Raw genomic sequence first — 12,851 nt, 5'->3', positions numbered from 1 at the left:
TTCATTACTTCCCCTTATGGTGTGCTCAATATTTAATTCCTGCTAATCACAATTCTCCTCAAAATCTCCTTTTCAGTCAGTTAAAAAGATTTACTCTAAGTAAATTTACCCTTTGAAAATTTTTCTCAACCATGAACTCTTTTTTTTTCTTTCATCCCTGAATCCTCTCCAAACTTTTAACCTACTTATTAAAATGCAGACACAAGAACTGAAAGCAGCATTCTAGGCTCAGTTTCAGCAATTCTATGAACAAATGTAAAATAACCTTCTTATTCTATGCTTTTTGTTACAGACCATTTAATCACTATGGAGGAAAACAACGCAAACGCACAGACTCAGAGGTGAAAAACATGATTACTTCCCAGAAGTAAATGGAATGTGCAGTTGGAGACATTTGTATTTACTCCTGTCTTCCTGCTGTCAGAGGCCTGGCTGCAGGTGAAAGGCTGCCTTGTGGTTTTGATTGCCATGTCCACTTACTTCCTTACAGAAAATGAAGCAAATTTTACGGACATTTTAATCCAAATGCAATAGCAATCATTTCCTTGACATAGAAAATGGTGGTTACTCTGAACTTCACTCATACCAACCAGCAGCAATCTGTAATTTCTATTCTGATCACTGTCCTGCAGATACAACCCTGGTTCTGTAAAAAGGACCTCAACCCCTTGTTCCTGTTGCATTCATGGGCTTTTGACTGAATTCAAGCCTCTTTTGTGTTCTGCTTCCCAAACATTCCAGATTGCTCTGTATGATTAGATCATCTTTGTAATTTACCACTCCTACTTCCAGTATTTGCCAGCATTTTTGTATTATCTGCCAGTATCATTAGCAGTGATTTGTCAACCAGAATAAATACATCCTTAAAAAATTACATTACCATCTCTGTGGGGTTTTTTTAAGTTTTTCTTATTTTTTTCCTCATCTTTGGAAAGTTCCTGATGTACTAAGTACATAAAATAATTATTTTACTGGTTGCAAGTGTTATGTTTGCCCATATGTAATAGAAGCTTGCCAATATCATGGGTTGGTTTCATGGCAACACCATAAGGGGATTAAAAGAGTTATCCCAGAGTGAAGTCAATATTACTTGTGTTAGCAAATAATCATTAAAAGCTTTAATGTTGTTTTACCACTGGCTGAATAATAGCACCAAAGGTGTCTCTGAAACCAAAGTGTCACAAACAATTCTTCTGTTTTTCCAGAAGAGATGCTCTCTTCACTCTGTGCTTTCTCTCCAGCCTCTGTTTAGTTCCCACTCTGGAAGTGCCTACATGGTCCCATTTTAAATGACCCCAGGCCCTGCTGCACTTTGGTTTGTTGTGTACACAGCACCATGTTACATCTACACCACACAGAGCACGGGCTGCAGTCTCACCTCTCACTGCCCCGTGCTTGCCCCACAGGCTTTGCTGATCATTTACCATCTTACTTTACAGTGTTTCTCTGTCCTTTCAGAATATTCTCCTTTGATTTGTGGGTCAGTCAACATCTTGCATTAGATATCTGAGTCTGCCAATCTACTATTGATTCTAAAAGATGTGATCATGCATTAGCTGTATTATAAATGATGAAATTGCAAATATCCACCCATATGATCAGTTCCTGACTACTTAACATGGCTGTAATCATTGTCCTTTAAAAAAATTAAATCATTAATCTGCTGGGCCATCTGTGCTTACTCTGAACTATCCTCAAGCTATATTTTATTAGTTACATAGTTTTGAGAAATGGAATTTTACCATTTTTGGAGAAGAGAGGTTGCACTGTGAAATCCCTAAACAATAACTGAAAAAAGATTTGGTATTAGTTAAATAATTTTATTTTTTCTCTCTAAATTCAGCATCTGACTCACCATGACTAAGATGCTTTTACTGTTAAATACCACATGGAAGGCATTTCAAAAATCCATCCTGTATTAACTACAACCGTTTTTCAGTCTGGGTGACAAAAATCACACTGTATAAATTTAGTCTTTGAAAGTAAGCCATGCACCTTTTATGAAGGACTTTTATCCAAAATGCTAGAAATTTTAAAGGAAATTAATCATCTTAATTTCTTAAATTAATAGGTGCAAGATTTATTCTTAAATCATAGATACTCCTTTCTAATTAAATTCAAATGTGTTTAATGCATCTCAGGAGTGTTAAGATAATAAGTAGACCTTTTCTGGAACTTAACATCCTCGATCCCTGTCAATAATTATATTGGGTGGCTAATAAAATATGATGCCAGGCATTTTTTAAATCTTTATCTTCCTCCTCTGTCTCATTAGCAAAATGAATAGGTTTGCTCCAGAGGCATCACCTAATCTGGAGAATTCAATGTTGTTCAAGGACACAGCAAATAAATTTCAGCAGGTATTCCTTCCTGCAACAGTCATATATAAAATGTACTTTTACAGCATCTGCCAGTTACTCGTTGCTGTATAAGATTACTGCCATTGTAAAAGCCACCAAAGGCTGGAAAACCAAAAAGGTCTGTCAAGTGTGATCTCCTGACAAGGAGAACTTTATGCAGTTATCAAAGACTACACTCCTCATAGAGCTGCAGTGTCCAGTAATTGATCCACAGAAAACATGGCACTCATCCATTCCACCACTGGTCTATCAGAAAATGCTGACATCAAGAGAGAAAGTTATTTTATAACATAAGACAATACTTATTTTCAGAAACTGGACTCAGCTCTTGCAAGCCTTTTAACAAAAATTATGCCATTAATGTGAAATTAGCTAATTTGTTCTTGAGAGTTTAATTTCCTTTCTCAAGTAGACATTACATTACAGTAATTACACCTGCAAGTTAGGAAAAAAAAATGGCAGGATCCTCAGTCCCTGGGATGATATATAGTCCTCTGGCCCTCATATAAAAGCAAAAGCCATCTCTAGTCACTTGGGTATATCCAAGTATTTGAATGGAGGACTCCAGAGATTTCATTTCACTTGAAGGTGGGAGGACAGAAGAAGGAATAGGTTGTGATTCATCCAACTCTTTAAAATATTTCCAGCTTTCTAATTTTAGGCCCTGTATACCATACATTAAACTCAAATGATACCCACCCTGCCAGTGATTGCAACTGCAGAGATACTGCCTGCTGAAGCTCCATCTCTGTCTATGCTACACGGCACATATGTGATATTTGACCACATTTTACATGCAGTGTCTCACACAGAATCCCAGAGTCTTTTGAGTTGAAAGACACCTATAAGGATTGTCAAGCCCAGCTCCCTGCTCCTTGCAGGACTACCTGGAGCTAAAACATGTGACTAAGAGCAATGTCCAGATATTCTCTGAACTCTGACGAGCTCAGTGCAATGACCACTTCCCTGGGAAGCCTGCTCTAGGGACCACCCTCTCAGTGGAGAACCTTTTCCTGACTGAAGTCCAGTCTGAACTTCCCCAACACAGCCTCATTCCATTCCATAAGGCATCCCTTTTAAAAACACTATCACACTGTGCCCCTTTATTTTTTTCCCCATTTTATTGAGCTGTAGCCCTTGGCTTGGGCAAGAGGAAAGGTCAGTCTACACAACATACAAAAAAGTATGTGGCTGTCCTACAAAATCTCTGAAGCCAAGGTTTGTCTAAAGACTACTGTCCAGATACTTCATCTTACTCTGGGAGGAATCACCTATTTAAATTGTAGAGATAGTACAAAGTCAAAAAAGTTTCATAGGATGTATTCTTACTGTTTTACATCATGTGTGTTGATACCTCAAGACTTACTTGCTTTTACAGAAACAATATTTTTTGCATTGTTTTAAATTTGCCAATAGCTAAGCATAAATTAAAAGAGTACATTAAAAGTCACTCTAAGGCACATAGGAAAACCTAAATACACAAGAGTCACTTTATCCTGAATAATAAAAACAACAAACCATGGGAAATAACTCCGTAGTTTGTCACTGGTAAAGTATTGCAGAGGATGTAGTTTTCATTGCAGTACCATTAATGCTGCATAGCATATGACAGCTTTGCTATTTATGCAGTCATGTCTGCACTGTTTCTGTAGCCTGACAGCCCATCTCCCTACCCCACACTCTGTCCTGTCATCACTGGGGCTATCCAAGTGCCAATACTCTGGACATATGCTAACCTGACATCTTCCCCACCTTTAAATCCTTGCCCACAGTCCATTTATAGTCACCTTCCCCAAAATTAGCACAATTAGAGTATACTTTCAGACCTATTTGCTGTCTCATTGTGTATTAACACCTGAGTATCAACAAAATAAGAAAACAACCCACGTTCTCACAGACGGATCTTCTCCCTACTTCAACTCTGTTACCAAAGTGATATTTAGTCTGGAATGCATTCAGGCTGCTAGCAAAACTGCTAGGAATTAATTATTGAACATTGCTCTTGTCCTAAATAACACTATGGGCTATGACATACATTTGGATTTTTTATTGTAGTGACAGAGATAACGTGCCAGTGAGCTCATCATCTTCCCAGGTTCTCTTCACCCCACAGCTCAGAGCAAAACACCAGCAGCACCCTGGTGAGATGAAATTCCAGCCATACTCCTTGCCTTCCTCTGTCTTGCAGCTCCACCACTGACTCCCATATTTAACACCATCACCACGCAGCAGGATCTGCTGATGCATCCCTTCATATTTTCTTTCGGACCTTGAGTCATGCCAGGCTTGAGGGAACATTAGCTTTCCTCTCAAATAGCTCTGCAGTAAGTCTCGCATTCCTTCTCTGTGGCCTAAAGCACCTTATAGAATCTCTGAATCAAAAACTATTTTGTCTATTCAAGTTCTAAAATTTTCACATAATTTGGCATTGTGAAATAATCCCACAGCAGACACTGTACAACTCCAAGTTCCCTATATTTAATTGATTTTTGTATTACTGCAGGCTAATAACCTCCATAGATCCTCTGAAAAACCCAAGTGAGGATTTCATTTGAGCACTTTGTGAAAGTACCCAGGCAAGAACTTTTTGGGGTGTAGTGCTGATCCTGTCCAGCTTTCTTCTTGTTCAATTTATCCCCACTACCCCTCAGCAGCACTGACACAGCCATACATGGCTGGCCAGACCTGGGGAAGATAACTAGCAAAAATACAAAATTTAATCAGAATGAATTCTCTGAGCCAGTTCATTCTGTGCTCACACAACAGAAGGAGTGATGTAAACTGAGCACAGAGAGCTACTGCAGCCATCACTATTGCAGAGAGAAATGCTTGTGAGCTACAGTGCACATGGAAAACCATCACAAATGTTTTTCTGTTTGGTCAATGCCATTTGTAGTACTGAGAGTAATAGAAAATGTGATAAAATATATTGTTCTTTTGCTCTGTAATCACAATCCTTACAAAGAATTATGAGTCAAGACATAACTGCTGACCAATAATTTTCACAAAGGGCTATGGAATAAGAAATACATATGCAGAATGTCAGCAGGACAAATTCATTGCATTTTTTAGGAGTTTGTTCAAAGATTCACTCATGCAGTATATTCTAAGTGTATATTTTCAAGTAATTGAATTAATTTAAATATTGTATGCATACTTACACACAGTGTGGGTCTGTGTATTTATGTATGGTGTGTGTGCTTATTTTTTTTTTTAATTCTCGAAAATACAGTTACTCTGCTATAGTACTGAAATAAGCTTGTACAGAAGAGATCATTGGGGAGTGTCCTCTAGAGAATTTCATTTCAAGAGCCAAATTACATAGTTTGTATGCTGAGTAAACTTCAAGAAAGGTATGGGTATGAGTTTTTGTTGGTTTTTTTTCAAAATAATGGTGTAGAGACTTCTGAAAATTATGGTTTTGCCTTTACAATGAAGCAGCAACTTATATTATTCTTTCACATGAGTTTGTGTGAGTATACATATGAAAGAAAAATATAGGTTAATTACTGTTGGAGGGCTTCTTTAGCTTATAATTTTATTATTCAGTGCCTCTTTAGCTTATCATTTTGTTATGCAATGCCTCTTCATCTTATCATTTTATTCTGCAGTTTATATTTTATTTCCTTAAGAGGAACATTGAAGTTTTTGCCCCAAATAAATTATTTATTTTAAAATAGATAACATATTTAAATAGCTGCTTAATATAATACAAGAACTAATAAGCTGAAGTGTTTTAAACTGAAAAAATTATTATAGACAAATCTGAAATATATGCAAACTAAAGCATTATCTTAGTTATCTTCCCCTGTTAGATGCATCACTGCATGCACAAAGTCATGTAGCTCAAATCAATGTCTTCACTTAAACTATGCTCTGGAAAAAAATGGCAGTTTTAACTACATAGAAATACAATAAGAATTCCGCAATGTGACCTATAGTTTTTACTGAAATAAATTAATGGATGGCATGCAGATGCCAAGATTAAACAGAGTAATAACAAAACATTAGTAAGCACTTTTAGTGTAATTAAATTTTTGATGTATTACAATTTTTAGTGCGTAATTATTTTTGAAGGAACTGGAGAGTAATACTGGATCACACCCTACCTAGTTACTAAAGAATAAAGTATGGTGATACTTTTAAATTCTATTGCAGAATAATGGTGTATTGTCCATCACAGATAATGATGGCAAGGTTTCTCTCATCTGATAATCACTCACAGTGATTACCTAATAAAAGGACAATCCCCAGTACTGCAAGAACCTCTGGTCAGTCCAGAATGTAAGCAAGCATTAAGATGTGCTATATAAAGCATCTCAGCTTGCAAGTGACCTTGAATCTGCTTCCTTATTGCTGGAGGTTGGGATTGTTCCATGGCTGTGTTCCCAGTCTGCATCAAGAGGCTACTGATAACATCAATCTTATACACGAGTCTCTAAAACTATTTTTGATGTTGGCCTTGAACAAGTATAATAATTTCACTTAATCACTTCTGTTTCTACACAAAAACTGGAATCTAAGCTGACTTCTAATTTTTCATTCTTGTGAAATCCGGCCACAGGTTTTCTGTCTGCCATCAAATATCTGGAATCACAATTAGCTAAAATATGTCAGATGCCCTGTGACTCCCAGCCATCTTTATTGTACAGAAGCTCACTTTCAGCTAAGAGTAGAATAAATTCTGTTTGACTGAGAGATCAGTCCTTGGGAAGAAAAATGGGAAGTGTGTTCATTCGCATATTCAAACATGCAAATTGAATGCATCCAATTTGCGTTATTTGTCTCCTAATGAGAATGACCTTTCCTGCTGATGGGAAAAAGCAATTGAAATTAGGCATGTGAAAGATATGGGAAATACTAAATTCCAACTCTTTAACAAAACAGGTCAACTGCTTGATCCTGTGAGTTAAAAAATAGTCAATGTCATATTGAACCTCAAATCCCTGTGCTCTCTCACCTTTAAGACATGCAGATTAGGTTCAGTATCTGAATTTTGCTACTCAGATGTATCTCTAATAACGCTTCTTGCCTAGCACTCCTCTTCACCATCGTGTACAAAGAACATCTAAACAGTTCTCCCACAACTAATATGGCTCAGGTTAACACCACAACATCTTTATAATTAATTTACATGACAGGATATGAAGCTGTAAAATTCAAAGATCGAATGACCTGCCCAAGGCTACAAAGAGGATGTTACTACATCAGGACTGAAACCCAGTTACATCTGGTCTTTGGTCCTGTGTGGATCAAGTTTCTTTCAATATCCAAATTGAAACAGAAAGAAGCCACGATCAATTTACCAAGAAAAGGAACATTAAGATCACATAGCTGGTGTTGTTCTCCTTCAGTGAATGCCAAAGAATAAAAGAAGTCCTGCACATGGGCAGCTCATCCATAGACAGATATAATCATCACTATTAGTGCCATGCATTTATTTGCATTAACTATCTTGTCTCGTAGGAAAAGAAAAAGAAAAAAAAAATATGGTCAAGTTGCCTCTCTTCCTTTCAAGCTTCCTCTTTCATTTGCAGAGCTTAAAACCAGGCAGAAGTGCCATCACAAAGGTAACAGATCTTAGAACTGGAACCACTCATGTGCAGGCTTCAGGACTAATTAAAGAGCTCAGAATTCAAACCAACATTGACATGCCTTAGAAGCAAGAGCACAGTTATTTATTCTTGTTATTGTTGTTTCTTCATTATGGGGCTGCAGGAGTCCCCCATCATGGATCAAGGCCCCACATTGTCAGGATTTATTTAAACACTTAATGAAAATATCACATCTGCAATTAAGAATTTACAACAGCAATTATAAGATCAAGAATAAAACTGACTCTTCAGTTGATTTCTGTAATCATAAAATTCTAGATACTAACATGTGCCTGATTTTAAGTGTGTTTTCCCATGATGACTTAGGGGAAGAGGATGCAGTAAGTTTACCACTGCCATTCTGGAAATGCATCCAGACAAATGTGGGTTGTCCTAAAAATAGATTTCTTACCTTTGCCACCAGTAAACAAAGAGGAAATTTCCACTCAGGAAACAAAACTTCAAGCTGTACAGACTCAGCCAGCTCCCTAGGTACACACATATAGTTGTGTAGGCTTTATTCTTAACCTTAACTTACTTGTTAGTGTGCTTTGCTTTTCAGAAAATTATTTAGGAGAGCAAAGAAAACAAACCCTTTCATGACAATATAATTACACAAAAAAGGAATAACAATGTAATTGTTCCTATTTTCACCTGTTTTCAAAACCTGTTTCAGACTGGGCAACAGAAGGGCCAGCTGTAGCTGTTGAATAATGAATTCTCCCTTAAAGCAGCATGGGAGATAGAGAGATTTTTGTAATCTGCTAATAGTGTTGTTGCATAATTGATTTTGAGTGATCTTGCTCTTTGCTGCTACTGGAAGAAGTTCCCTTTCCCACAGCTAGCTACCTCTTTGTGTAGCTGAATCACAAAATAAAGCCAGTCCAATTTAAAAACTTTTTAGTTTCATCCTGTTCAAATCTTGAATTTGGTGCATTATGCCATGACTCCTGGTGTTAACACGGGGAAATGCATTACCTGGACAAATTCGTGGCAGATTGAGGTTGACCTAAAGTAGCTGCAAAAACTGCAGGTTTGAAAGATGGCAATCACTTGAAAGGGAAGTCATCAAGTGAAGGAGTAGATTAGGGTGGTATCTAGTTTTAGCTACTGCCAGACACAAACTGTGTAAACACGGGGTTACTTAAGGTCGTGTGAGTATGGTTTTGTTTTGCTGCCATGACCTTTGCATGAGTCACCTAATGAGGCATCCCCAAGGCCCTTGCCTGCAGTTAAGCCAGTCATGGAAGGCAGGTTTTTCACCTTGGGCTAAGGGAGTCCAAGGCACTGATCATCTTGTCCTGATGCAGAAGCCTAAGATGAATTAGATGGGGTTTTTTTTCTCTGAAAGTCATTATTTCTCTCCATTTGACTATAAACAGAGAGCAAGGAGACTGGCTCAGCTGTAGGTGTCTTGACTAAACTGAGGAAGAATAACTCTGTTGTCTGTCAGGCTTAGATCAGTGTAGCTATTTCAAAGTACTTGGAGAGAAGGGTCTGTAACTAGAGATGTAGCAGGCACGGTCCACTGCTGCACTCTGCTTATGGTCATGTAAGTAGAGCTCCTGATCAGGAACTGTACCTTAAATCAAAGCTATATTATACATAATAACATCATGCTTTATAAGAACTAGGATTAAAATATAGAATGGCAACCAAAATCTATAAATAGATAACATTGTTTCAGTACAAGGTTACTGACACCCTGGAGAGACCTCCAAATGCTTTGTTGTATTTGTCTCAGACACACATCATATTTTGTATGTTTAGCAAAACATTTTTTTTAGGAAAAATGCAGAAAGACTTTGGTTAATACCTAGGAGCACCCCACTGAGCTGAAGAAGCTGCTGGAGATTGTCTCTGGAAACGATGACCTTACACCATGTACCAGTAGCACTGCACACTGCTAATGCTGTCACTGCTTCTGTGGCAGTGGCACAGCACGTACTCTTGTCACTGTCTTCACTCCTATAAGTAAATAAACAAACATAAGGGTAAAAGGTGACTTTAACAAAGTAACAGTACCTGTTAAGTTTAGGGAATTTGTTTGTTGAATTCAACCCTTCCCGGGTATTTATTCTGGAGTGTCCCTCATAAGTATTCTTTTTCTAAAGTTGCCTTATCAGAATTAAAGAAATAGATAATAAAGACAGATCTTCAGGAAACAGAATTCCAACCAGAATGTTAAAGCTAAGTAATTAACAACCAAGGAGAAGGAACAGAGGGAAAAGGATCCCTTGGTATGTATGTACAGGTTTTAGATGAAAACTGCTTTCTAAATGGCAATACAAGTGTTCATTAGGTAAGGTTGGTGTTTAGCACTAAGTCTCCCACAGAGAGAATTCTTGGCACAGAAGCTTTGATTATATAAATTCTGTGTGAAAAATGCAAAGTGCCATAATGTGGGACTTTGATCAGTGCTGCTATTCTGATTTACAATTGGGTTTTTTTAACTATGATGGGCACAACACACTAATTTAAAAGCTTATTTTAGGTGTAATTTACCTCTTCCTTTCAACAGCAAGAAAGTAATCTGATTGCATTTTTTCAGTCATCCTTGTGCAACGTATTAGATACCTTCCTTATAGTTTAAAACTAAAAATGCTAATGGATTGGGGAAATGGGTTTCTGCTTTCACTCAGCATATCTGTCTTTTTTATGCTTGTCTTTTGGATCATTTATCTAAATAATAACCTTTAGTACCTACTCCTTCCTTCCAATGAATTAAAAGATATTAATGATTAAAATCAGTGAATATGCATCTTCTCCCTACTTGAGTTTTGCCAGCTGAGGTTTCCATTTTCATCTCATGCTTTTTTGGAGGGGAGGGGGCAAGCTCCAGACATCCTTGTGTGAAATACTCATGGTTGCTTTCTAATTTGTCTCAATCAAACAGCCTAAGCGAGCTTAAACTAATGGTAGATCTCTTTTAAAGAGTATCACCAGTGAGTACTGACTCAAATGACAGTGATTTCAGGGACTAAAAGAGAGAAATTACATTAAAAACTCAGCAAACAGCTTTCAGTCAGCAAATCTGTTGGGGCAGACCCACAGAAGAAGCAGGAATTATGCCTCAAGGGGAGGTGCTGTGGGTGGAACTTCCTCAGCCAACGAACCTGGAGATACAGAAGGATACACTTTGTCTTTACACAACTTACACTTTAGTCTCAGAATGATGAAAGGAAGCAAATTTTGTACAAAGGAAGCAGAGAGAAGATAAATGACCAGCCCAAGGTCAGGTCAAGATGATGGAAATGTGGGAGAAAGTACCAGAACAGATATTTTTCTAGATACTTTGTGTAGTCAGTTTTCAGCAGGCCTGGCTAAGCTGTCTACAGACCAAGACTGCAGGAATTCCTTAGAACATATACCCTGGGGAAAAAACCAAAACCAAACAAAAACCCAAAAACAAACAAACAAACCCCTAACAAACCAACAACCAAAAAAAACTCCAGCAAGATTCTGAACAGGGTTGTATCTTTAAAACACTACAGAAACCACTTTCTTCACCTACCAATACCTTCTGCAAAAGATGGGACTGAAACATCAGAAGAGCCAGCAACTTTGTACTGCCTTAAGACTCTGTAAAATGTTTTCCAGATGAAAAGCGTCCTTCCACAGACAATCTTTCCCAGCAGACCAAATTTCAGTTCTGCTGATCCCAGTGGTGACAGTATGACATGGGGAGAGGCAGTACCTCCAGTACATAGAAGCTGTGCTGGGTACTCATAGCAGAGTCACTTGAACTGTTCAGAGGCTCTCAGTGCTTGGAATAAATTCATTCCAGCAAGAAGCTTTTATTCTGTAGAGTCAAAAATGTTCTTACATTAATCAGGCTGTTTTCTCCTTTGATGAGAACAAAGAGCCACCCTTATGAGCTCAGTCAAAAAGTCTTTCTGGTGCTGATTTGATATTTCCTGTGGTGATAAATATTCTCAATAACTGCAAATTACAAAAGAGCCAGAATCTACCTATGGGCATTATGTAGTTACTAAGGCATATTTTCATGGCATGTGGGAGGTGATCAGGGGACAATAGCAGACAGGCAGCTAAAGGAATTGTATTCTGCTCATTCTGCTGAGGGCCGGGAAATAATAATCCATGAATATAAAGTAATATGAAAGGAAATCTGTTAACAAAGATTATCTCAGCAGGAAGCAAAAATGCTATATGAACTTTCATTTCCAGTGAATCATGCCGTTATGCTCAATTTCATTGCAAATGTGAAGCTTGTCCTCATGGCTTGTTCTCTGATGTGGGATCACTGTCAAAAAAAAGAACAATTACAAAATGTTCCCTTAATTCCAAATTCCTGTTTGGTAAGTGATTCTCACATGATGCAGAGATCTAAAAGTGAAATTTGTGACATGGAAACTGGATTTCCTCCTTTTCTGGTATTTAGACAACACAGGAATGTTGGAAGAGTCCTTGGTGGGAGTTTCTAATTTATTCACGTTTTAGACCTTAAGAAGATTGTATTTACCAGGTACTCAAAGCCAAATTGGTAAATGTAAAATAATAAACCACAAAATTCTGGAATAGAATCTCAAATACTTGTTGTAATGTATCTCTTTTGATATGGCATCACTAGATTTGAATTCTGGATGTTAAACAGATTGGTATTTATTTAAATATTACATTTTCTTGACTATGATATTTATATTTTGTCTGAAATATAGTTTTAATTCTTTGAAAGTATTTTCACTTCAAAAACAGGTAACAATAATTCGTAACATGTCCATTTTCACCCAAATTTGGGATCATGGGGTTCAGCTCTTCACATTTTGCTTTGTGACATGAATTATTGAAGAACGCAAATACTGGCATTTTCTCTCTTTGAAGATGCATGAAATTTCCCATTATTGGAAAGCTGTCTTGCCCTGAATAACAAATTACA

Source organism: Pseudopodoces humilis, chromosome 1 (assembly GCF_049639895.1).
Source record: "Pseudopodoces humilis isolate 2021_Gansu_Grassland_sample_001 chromosome 1, ASM4963989v1, whole genome shotgun sequence".
In the NCBI taxonomy this organism is placed as follows: Eukaryota; Metazoa; Chordata; class Aves; order Passeriformes; family Paridae; genus Pseudopodoces; species Pseudopodoces humilis.
Note: the sequence above shows the minus strand (reverse complement) of the source record.